Below are 12,269 nucleotides of genomic sequence, written 5' to 3'. Positions count from 1 at the left end.
ACAAGGGAATTTTGGCTATTTGCAAAGAAGTATTTTAAGAAGGTAGATCATATAGTTTATTCTTGAAATATTAACAAAATTAGATTTATATAAAAAGGCAAATATTCTTGGAGTTTAAGAGATCAAGCTATCATTACACAAAGAGTTAGAAGAGATATGCATGTGGGTATGCCTTGTAGTTACATCTATTACTATAGTATTTTATAGATTCTGAATTTCTTTTTTATGGAGGGATACCTCCACATACATAGTCTTAAAACTATTATCTCATACTCTCTGTTTTTTCATTTAATATTTTATATTTTTAGACATTAATTACATCTCAAATTTAGTTTTACATATGATATGAAATAATGATCGAACATATTTTTTTTTCTAAGCAGCTTTGAACTCTTTGAAAAATTGCATTTATTTCAATGGTGGCTATTTATTACCTAACATTATTTAAATATATGTGCATTTGTTCTTTGGAAATCATATATATTGTTTAGAAAGAAAAGAATTATTATTAGAAAAATATAAATAGATCTTTCAGCATAGCTACTTATTTCAATCGGTTAGAACTTTTTACCTGCTTGCTTGCAAATCAGATTAGTTGAATTATACTTTTAATGGAAATAGACATCTAAGAATCCTCTCCTGTCATTCAAACTTGACAATAAACTATTGCTTGTAAAATAATATTTATAATTAAATTTTTATTTAAATGGTTTGAACAACTTACAAGAACATTTTAATTCTCCTTTTTCAAAAGTTGAATTATTTTGTAGCAAATCAACTTTCCCAAAGAGAATAGCAAGAAAATTCAGTTAATGTAAAAATTAAACAGCAAACCAAACAAATAAAATGTACTTGAAGGCAACAGAGAGCTTTTAAAGCAACCAGGACATGAAAGAACCCAATTCCAAGGAAAAATGATTTGTTCTGAAATTTGGTATGACATTCTTCAGCAACTATTACCTTCAGGACATTTTCTAATTCTGAGAATAGAGTCTTGTCCTAAAAAGCATTTGAAAAAAAATTTGGTGGACATCTTTCAGACCTAAAAGACAGCTGATATTTGAGACACTTGAGACACTTGAATCACAGTGTAGTTTAACTGCAGATCAGAGTTAAAGAACACCCTAGGCTTTTGAGTGGAACCTCTGGAAGGCTGTGGTATAGGACCATAGATGAACAAGAAAAACTGGAGTCTTATCCAAAGTGTGATCTAACTTTTGGTCAAATTGAATTAAGGTGATTAATTACTCTCTCTTCCTAACAAAGGTAAAGGTGAATTCTCTATATAGGAAAAAAAAATTCCTATAGACTATAAAATTCCACATATGAGTCCTGGCATTCATTAAAAATTATCCTACCCCTTGCATGAGTGAACAAAACTGACTTAAAGCCAACAAACACACAGACAAACAAATGAATCAACAAAACTACAAAGTTAAACTAGACTTTGGAATTTTTAGATACACGTGGAGGCAGCTCACATGTATAATAAATAAGGAAAATATGTGAAATAGAAACGAAGTTGGTTGATAGGCTAGGATAATTGAAATATGCAAAAACAAATCCAGATACACACTGCAATATACAATATACAAAAAATACACAATAACTAAAGTAAGTGCTAAACTGAGAAATTTAACAGCAAGTTAGTTCTAAAAAAAGAAAATATAAAGAAACTTAAAGACAGATCAAGAAAATATCTGCATAGAAACACAGATAGGTAAAGGATATACTAGGAAAAAAAGACATATGGGACAGAGTAAAAATTCTTAAATATTGTTACTTGAAGTCCCAGAAAGAGATAAAGAGAGGAGAGAGAGAGGAAAGAGAGGAGAAGGAGAGAGAGAGAGAGAGAGAGAGAGAGAGAGAGAGAGAGAGAGACTGAAGACGTAATTGAGAAGATAGTGACTACAAATAGGCAAGTAGGTTCAAAAAGCTGTGCAAATATTGAGCGCAATAAATGTAACAAAAAGCCAGAGACAAGAAGATATAGCTTTCGAAAAGGCAAAAAAAAATTGGCACCATCAAAGAAACAAAAATGAAATTTAACAATAAAATTAGAAATGTCAAAATTCAGTTAATAGATATCTTTGCTGTTATTAAAAAGAATAACTGTCAAACTAGAATTGTATACCCAGAAAAATTGTCCTTCAAAATAATGTTTTCTGCTAACCACAAGCTGAACGTCTTCAGTAACAACTGACATATACAAAGAAAAAATTTGAAGAGAATCCTTTAGAAACAAGAAAAATAATCTCAGGCCAAATTATGAGAATGCAGGAAGAAATGAAGAGCAACTAAAAGGTAAATATAATTGTAAATGTAAATAAATATTGACATTAAAGAAATTGTTACTAAGATTGATAATACTATATCAATTAATGTAATTGCAGAATTAATGTAAATGCAGAATTAAAGAATGTGATGATGTTGCGGAGATAGTGAAAGTGACAATATTAGATTTTAACAAATCAAAAATGATTCTCTTTAGGGAAAATAAATAATTGTAAAAAGAAAAAACCTGTCAATATAAAAACAGGATGTAATTTTTAGTAATGACAATAAGAATGTCAAACTTATATGTCCCTCAGCTATGGCTATAAGTGTTTTAAATTATTGAAGTATATCCATGACTTCTTTGTGCCTAATAATTAATACCTATAGCCATCTGTATAGTGACTAAATTTTTATCTAGAGCTAATAAGACTTTTGTATTAGTGTGTTTTATTAGACAATTTTGAATGTGTATGTGTGACAATCACTTCCATTTTATCATATATAACATCTATTAAAGAATTTTTCTTCCTGAAGTCTATTTTAATCATAAAAATTATCTTTTGAACCAACAGGTTCACATTTTACATCTTTTAAGCCTCACTGTTATCTTTATTAAATGAATAGCTAAAACCGATCCCATTATCACAAGTTTTCAGAAAATCTGACAGTTGATAACTAGAGGGAGATTATATTAATTTACTTGCCATAGGCTTTTGATATAACTATTTCTTGAACATTTTACATTTTATTAAAGGAAGGAAAAGCAAAGTTGAATAATGGGGCTTTTATTAGTTTTTACTTAAAGACCAATGACAGACTCCTGTGGTAATTTCTTCTGATTTTGAAAACTAATAAGACTTCACTTTAATTTTCCTTCAGGAATATTATATTTTTGATATTAAGCAATACCGAATTTGCTATATTATACTTTATAATTTTGTCTTATTACCTCCCCACAGAAATAAAATTAGTATTATTCAAGAGCTTTTTAATAGTTCTTAATAAATAATGTTATTATCAAATAAGCATAATATTATATGATATTATACTGGAGTTTGATGTAAAAAATATACTATTAGAGTACAGGATTTCTCTTTATTAACTTAAAGTAAACATTGATAGTGTAGTTTGTGGTGCCACAAGTATACCTCAAACTGTACTCTTTACATACTTTTGAAATAAAATGGCAAAATATCTGCTATGACTCCATAAAATCTTAAATTACAAGTTTAGATCTTGGAGTTCAAGTCTTAATAATTTTTAAGAATCTACTATTTCCTTTCTGAATATGGACAATAAATTTCCACACATCACTGACATTTAATCCACATCAGAATACATTCTTGTATGTAATGATTTCTAAACATATTAAAATGTTTTATTTCATGCATAAGTAAACAAAAAGTGGCACTTGGAAAAATATGTCATTTTCAAGTGAATTTAAGTGTCCTAGCACTATGTCTAGTTTGGCTAGTAGCAAGACAATTCTAAGAAAATGGGAAAAATCAACTTGCAGAATTAAGATTATAAACAGTAGTAGAACAGGACCAGGAGGTGTAAGAGGAGAAAGCAAAAAAATAGTTAATATCTGTAGAACTTCCATGAATAACCATGTTACTTATGATATGGGAAATTCAATAGTGTAAATATCTGTGCATGAAATTAGGCCCACTTAGGCCTTGTTTGTTGATACATTACTTTTTAAAAAAAATTGTGCAGACTGTAAGTTCTTCTGCTTCTAGGAAGGGTGTAGTTTGGAACAGTAGACCAATGGCCAAACAGAACAAATATTCTAATTATTATAAAAAAAATTTGTCAAAATGAAAGTAAGCCATAGTGTAAATATATGTTTCCCATTAACAAGAATGACATGTACGTTCAAGTATGGAAATGCATGTAGTGTGCAAAAATGTATCAGGAGAAAATTGGGATAGCTATTCTAACAGTAAATGAAGGAGACTTAAAAACAAGAAGGATTACCTTAGGAAAGATGATATCTCTCATTACAAATTCTCAATTCATGCATAAGATAAAATTTCAAAAATTAGGTATAGATGGATAAAATTACATGTATATACAAAATCATATAAATATATAAATTAAAATAAAAATGTTAATATATACATTAATATATCTATATATGTGGATATTGTAAAGATATACATATATGTATGTTTATTTATAATTAAGCCCTCCCAGTAACTTGTGGAGAAAAAAAAAGTGACAGTTTGGGACCAATAGCAGCAATAATTACAGAAAATGTAAACAATGTGAATATTCCAATAATTATAGAAAAGTATTTGCAGAATGAAAGTAAAACTTAGTAAGTATATGTGCCTTAGCAACAGGAATGACATGTAAGTTCAAGTATGGAAAATTATGTAGCATGCAAAAATGTTTCAGGAGAAATCTGGTATAGTTATTCTCATAGTAAATGCAGAAGGCAAATAAAAGAAACAGTACCTTAGTAAAGATGGCATTTCTCATTATAATGTCTCAATTCATAAGTAAGATAAAATAATTCTATATCTATATATTCCCAATAATATAGATTTATAAAGGGAAAATGGGTAGAACTAAAAGAAAATTAGAAAATTAATCTCCATTCATTGTTGGTAATTTTAATACATTTTTCTCATTAACATTAAAAAAAAATCACAATGCAAATTACTAGAGATATTGCAGATTTGAAAGACATTGTTGACAAATTTGATCTAACAGCTAAACGAGATGACACCCAATAGCCATTGATTATATATTCATCTGAAAATCACTCCATGCTAAACCATAGAGCAATTCTTAACAATTTTTAAAGTAATATTGTCAAAAAGTGTATGCTCTCTAACCTTAATGAGAATTAAGCTAGAATTCAACAAGAAGAAGATAACTTTATTCTCCTCCCACATATTTGGAATTTAAGCATACTCATCAACATAGGCATGGGATTAAGAAGAAATCAAGTAGAGTTTAGAAAATAATTAGAAATGAATTGAAATTATATTGAAAGCATGACATATCAAAATTTATGGACTGCAGTTAATGCTGTCCCATATAAGATCAAAGTTTCTACATAAAAATAATGCTTAAAAGTCTTAGAAATTTAAATATAAATAAATTTTTAAAATAAACTAGGTAAGAAAAGCAGAAATCAACGAAAGAAGTAACGAAATTAACAAAATCAACATTTTTTTTCTTTAGAAAGATTAATAAAACATGTTTCTATCAAAGTTGATAGAGGGAAAAAACTGAGAAAGCACAAATAACTAACACAAAAATTAAAAAATATCACTCTAATACAGTTCATAGAAACATGGGAAGAAAGAGATAATGTTATCTCTAGTTCAATAAAATTGAAAACTTAGACACCATAGAGCAGTCCTTGAAAATGCAACTTTCCAAATCTCAAATAAGAAGATTTAGAATGCCAGAAAAATCTCATGTATCATAAAAAAAAAAAATGAAATCCCTAAAAACAATCTATCCACAAAGAGATCCATAGACTTGATGGCTTTAATAGTGAACTTTCCAATTTCAGAAGGAAATAGGAACACTTTACAAAATGCTCAGATATAAATTAAAATAAGAAAACACTTTTTGAACCATTATATGAATCCATACTAAAACCAGACAAAAATATAACTAAAAATGAAAATTGGCCAGGAGCAGGGGCTCATACCTGTAACCCCAATAGTTTGGAAAACTAAGGCAAGAGGATTGCTTGATGCCAGGAGTTTGAGACTATCCTGAGCAATATAGCCAGCATCTTTGCAAAAAATACAATTCAGCCATGTATGGGGTTACATGCCTTAGTCCTAGCTACTCAGGAGGCTGAGGTGGGAAGATCACTTGAGACCAAGAGGTTGAGACTACAGTGAGCTATGATTGTGCCACTGGACTCCAGCCTGGGTGACTGATCAAGATCTTGTCTCTAATAAAAAAAAGTAATGAAAACATAAAGAAAATTACAGTATTTATAATAATAGGAACCCCCAATTTGTGTGTGTGTGTCTGTGTGTGTGTCTGTGTGTGTCTGAATACACAAAACTGTCATTACTTTTAGATAGCAAGATTATAATGTTGGAAATATAGAAATTTAAAACTCTAAGAATTAATATGTCATTTTATCATGGTTGCGGAATTTAAGATCACTATAAAATATATTTATAAAAACAACCAAAAAACCCAGAGTATATATTGGAAGATTATAAACCCAAAAGTAATGAAAGTAAGAATTCACATAAAAATAAAGAAGCAGAATACACATAAATTTACACATAAAATGTGGATTGGAAAAGTCACCTACTGGATCAAAAAAGAGTGGTTATGGGTTATATGTAAGACATTGATATAAAATTGTGATTTAGAGGTTTGAAATTATAAGAATGATTGAAGAGAGCATGATAATAGCTTTTATAAAACTATTAGACACATTGGGTGTCTAGTCTAATTTTTATTTGGTTGTCATAGAAGAAGCCATTTTGAGTTTGGACTTAAATCTCTGTAAGTAGCCAGGATGAGAATAGCTGGGGCAAGAGAATTACAGGAAGAGGGACAAGAGCAAAGGCAAAGAAGAGTAAATAAAATGAGATTTACCTGATTAATCATAGAAAGGTAGGTTATTTGTCAGAGCATGGTGTAGAGGGAGTCAGAACTAGCCAAGAACAATCAGGAATTATCTTAGATAAAGCAAGAATTGAATATACATAAACCTCTTTCATCCTTTTTAAGATGTTTTTTCTTCTCCATCATATTTGATTCATAAAAAATCACTTTGACTATCCAAATAACTTTCCAACACACATTCTTACATCAAAAATACTTTCTATAATTTCAAAACTACAAAACCATGTATTTTACCTTTTTGTAATGTAATGGTAAAAATATGTTAAAGTATTATGATATGATAAATGTAAAATATTTTAAGAATACAGTAAATCCAGGTGTTATTATTAACCTTAAACTGAAATTTAAAAATCCATTTGGTCTACCCATCCTGGTCAACATTGTGAAACCCCGTCTCTACTAATACAAAAAAATTAGCTGGGCATGGTGGCGCCTGCCTGTAATCCCAGCTACTCGAGAGGCTGAGGCAGGAGAATTGCCTGAACCCAGGAGGCGGAGGTTGCGGTGAGCCGAGATCGCGCCATTGCACTCCAGCCTGGGTAATAAGAGTGAAACTCAGTCTCGGAAAAAAAAAAAAAAAAAAAAAAAAAAAATCCATTTGGTCTACTTAAGTTTTTTGTAGTAGTCAAGGGCATTTAATATTCCAATGTTGAGTTTCCTTTAAGTGAAATCACAGTTACTGAAGGGACCCTCCATGAGAAATCATAAAATCTTTGCTGTGTAACATGGTACTTTTTAAAATGTTAATTCTCAGCTTCTTCTAATTAAGAAACTGAAATGACCATACTGAGTCCCTCAGGATGCTAATGCCTTTTCCACGTAACATTTCATGCCCAAGGAGATAAAACAGAGAGAGTGGGCAAACAATAGCAGCTTCTGCCTTGACTGGGAAATTACTTTGAGAAAGACTCATGCCCTTGGTTGTGTTTGATGGATTATCTATTCAGTATTTCAGGACTTTGTTCATCTATAATTGACCAAGAAAGTGATGAGCTACAGATGGTCCAGGTTTTTTTTTTATTTTTATGGCACTGAGGCAGAATGCAACAGTGTGTTTGCTATTGCATACCCAAGCAGTTAAGTTTCACAAGTAAAGCGTAAAAATAACTTCTGTGCATAGATAACACAGTTCATCTGTTAAAATACAGGGCAAAACTGAATCCAAAGAGCCTTTTGGTTGAACAAGCAAGGAATTATAATGAATAATGTTGCTACACTATAACAGATGTAGAACAATGACAGTCTGGCTGATGTATGAACAGAAAAAAATGGTTTAAGAGGAAAAAGCCACAGGGCTCTCTGTCTCTGTTTCTCTCTCTCTGTCTCTCACTACTCACTTTAAGCATACAGTTCAGTAGTGTATATGTATATTCACACTGTGAAGTGTACATTGTTGTAAATAGATCCTCAGAACTTTTTCATCTTGCAAATCTGAAAATCTATACCCCTTAAACACCTAACTCCCCCCAGCTTTTTTTTTTTTTTTTTTTTTTTGAGACGGAGTTTCGCTCTTGTTACCCAGGCTGGAGTGCAATGGCGCGATCTCGGCTCACTGCAACCTCCACTTCCTGGGTTCAGGCAATTCTCCTGCCTCAGCCTCCTGAGTAGCTGGGCTAACTCCCCTTTTTCTCCTTCCTCCAGCCTTTTTATTATGACTGGGGCTTGGTTTATTGCATTTATTATTTAAGTCTAGATTTAAGAAACAGGCTTTCTAAAAAGTTAAACGTTTTTTTTTAATAAAATGAAGTTAGAGGAATCCAATATTTACATTAAAGTTATATGAAAACTTCTGAAACAAAATTTATATATGTTTATACTTATGTTTGTCTCTAGGTCTTCAAATGCAGAGAGAATGCTTTGCTAAGTTCATGGAGTTTTTTGATAAATTATTGTAAACATAATTTATGAAGGTACTGGTTGATAAAAATAATGTAGAGAACTTGGTCTCTCTTATTTATATAATCCATGCACTTATTAACATTTAAGCATTCAAGAAGTGCTTCTTGTTTAAATGAATACCTAGACTATTATATAACCATTCAAATAGTGTTAATGCTCTGTTTACAGTATAAGGTAAAGCAGTGGAATACAAAAGTGATTTAATATTATTTTATGTAGCTTATATGAAATCCACACCCTATGGAAATACATGAAGAAACATTAAATTTGTGTCAAGGATAATGTGGATTGGATACAGTCATTTACTATATCAAAAAAGGGTAATTGTGGGTTATATGTAAGATATGGTTATAAAATTGTAACAGAGGTTTGAAATTATGAGAATGATTAGAGTATAAAAAGTTCAAAATGGTAAGAAAAAATGACTAGCACAATAGCTATCTTAATTATTTTATTATATTACATATAATTATTCAATTTTGACTGATATTTTTATCAAATATTTGAAATGAATAAGACTTTTGGTTACTTTTAATTTATATTAAATATATCTACATAAAAACGTTTACTTTTGTATAAGAGGATAGAAAATTTTTCTAAATAGCTATTTTCATTTTTCACTACATTAGATATTATTATTCATGCTGTCTTAGAATATTGTGTCCTTTGGTTACTTGTTGAGAGCAGTGAACATTTTTGCTCATCTCTCTTGCTTTCTTACAAAATTTTCCTCACTGGCTCAAGTAGGGATTTCTGAACATGATGATTATGCTTAAAGGCCTAGACAGTGGTGATGCCTTTATAGACACACACTCTTCTTTGCCCTGTGGATTCTTTCTGCATTTATTCATCTAATGAACAATATTATTAAGGCCCTATTATGCGTTGTATAGTTTGCAGATGTATAAAGCCCTCACAGGAAATGAACCTGCAGACGTGGCTTTCTAAGTGCATTGCTTTAATTAGCTGAGCTGCTCCAGACAAATTCATGAATATAATCTACAGACATCTTCACACTGAGATCACCCACAGAGGCACCTATCCATTTATAATTCATATAGTCAAATATAAAGTCACTACTAACAACTAAATATAATCCACTTGAATATGTCCCATGAGTGAGAAGTTTCTCAGCCATCATTCAACCCATGCAGTAAGCAGCATCTGCAGTTTCTGGGCCCATTATCTGTTTACTTAGTAAGTGGTTTCAGGATATGGCATTGCCCTGCCAATTCAGATAATGTTCTGACTGCAGTACTTAGTAGCCGCAGTCATGAAAGACTACTGAGACTAAATCCATCGTATCTCTGAAACCTATTTTCATCAGTCAGTGATGAAATACAAACCCCAACTCCTCCTGCACACACCCACACTTTACCTCACCACCTGCATATTGATGTGTTTCCTTATCCCTGACCCAACTTTCTCTTTCTCTCCTAAAATGACATCTGTCAAAAGAGAGATGGGCAAGAGAGATGAGCTTTGTCTTCTGGGGCCATTATCCCATAATTAATCAACTTTCTTTATCCTCAAATTTTTATCCACAGGTTCCCTTTGCTTACCTGAAACCTGGTTCACTTTTGACCATGCCACCTCCTCACCTCCTCTGAGGTCCCTGCTACATACTTTTCCTACCAGCCTCTTAATTAATTAATTAATTTATTTTTATTTTTTGAGAGGGAGTTTCACTCTTGTTGCCCAGGCTGGAGTGCAATGGGCGATCTCAGCTCACTGCAACCTCCGCCTTTCGGGTCCAAGGGATTATCCTGCCTCAGCCTCCTGAGTACCTGGGATTACAGGTATGCACCACCACGCTGGGCTAATTTTGTATTTTCAGTAGAGAAGGGGTTTCTTCAAGTTGGTCAGGCTTGTCTCAAACTCCTGACCTCAGGTAATGGTGATCTGCCTGCCTCGGCCCCCCAAAGTGCTGGAATTACAGGCGTGAGCCACCGCACCCAGCTCTCCTATCAGCCTCTTTTAAGAAACCTTGTTCCATTAAACTCTAAACAATTGTAATATTCTACCCTAAACCTTTATTTTTTCATTTATTTGACATCAATTGACCTCTTGGTGTCCAGCCATGTTTATTCAGTAATCCAAAAACTGGCTCATAGTCCTTATCTGTAATGTATGCCTTCAATTTTTTCTGGACGTTTTCAAAGTGTGCTTTGATTATCTTCCAAATCTCTTAGATTCTTAGCCCCTTTCCCTTCCTTTTTTTTTAAAAAAATTCTGTACACACAGCAGCCTGCTAATTCCTGCTCACTCCAAGGAGATTTCTCCAAATCTTTAATGTTCTGCTATATGATTATAACTTCTTTTAACTTTCTTTAAAACTATTCCCACTAAAGTCATTTTTAAAGCAGAGTCTTAATCAGACTTTAGATAGAAAAGAAAGATGCACCTACAAAATGTCAGCCCTACACCTCTCCCAAAATTCAGATGTTCAGCATAAAAAGTGAAGCGATAAAATGAAGAAAGAAGTGATAAGATGTCAGGAGGAGAATTAGGAAAGTGTGCTGTCACAAAATCATGTGTATACAGATTTTTTATATGCACATATATCTGTATATATATATTCAAATATACACGTATATAAGAATTGTTTACTTTTAAGGAGGTAGAACTATTAAAAGAAACTTTTTATTTAGATTAAATTTAACAGAGTTCAACTGAGTAAAGAACAACTAGCAAATCAGCCAGCCCTCAGAACCAGAGGACATTCAGAGAGCTTTGCTCCACACTTGAACAGGCAGCATTTATGAACAGAAAGTGGAAGTGAGGTACAGAGATAGCTTGATTGGTTACGGCTCTATGTTTAGCCTATTTGAATATAGTCTTATCAATAGGCCACTCATAACTGACTGAAGCTTAACTGCTGTAAATGGCTGAGACTCAGCTATTTGTTATAAAAGCAGGCTCCTGAATTAAGCTCTCAGTTTATATACTAAGTTAGGTTGAGGTTTGTTACAGAGGGACTCACAATAAGGAGGCATCCTCGGGCTAGTTTAATTTAACAATACTCATATGTGACAAAGACTTCTTTGTTTAAGTAACTTGATTTCTTCTCAGTGTTTATTAAGACTATTGTGTTGTGTAGTCTGCAGATATAGTCTGCAGTACTCAAGGTTGTTATTTGTTGGCTCGACTATTGCATTTTTGATAGAGAGTAGTGGAAAGAAACCTGAATGAAATTGGTTAAGGAAAGAATACAAAGTGCAGTACAGGTATATTACTTTCTCATGAAGGTTGGGTAGTGGGGAACAGAGAAAAGGAGCTGCGAGTGTCAGAGAGACAAGGCTAAGAAATGAAACATCGAACACATTTGTATTTTATTATGATGTTGCAGAGGATGTACAGAGGATGAACTAATACAATTGACCAAAGAAAGGATGGGTACAGGAAAGATGTGCTCAAGACTTCAGGAAAGGGTGATATCTGGAGTACGGGAAATGGATTAACCCTTGATT

This window comes from Aotus nancymaae, unplaced genomic scaffold (genome assembly GCF_030222135.1).
Source record: "Aotus nancymaae isolate 86718 unplaced genomic scaffold, 86718_ANA_hifiasm-v0.15.2.pri h1tg000088l, whole genome shotgun sequence".
In the NCBI taxonomy this organism is placed as follows: Eukaryota; Metazoa; Chordata; class Mammalia; order Primates; family Aotidae; genus Aotus; species Aotus nancymaae.
The sequence above is the reverse complement of the archived record's forward strand: the minus strand, read 5'-3'. Positions refer to the sequence as shown.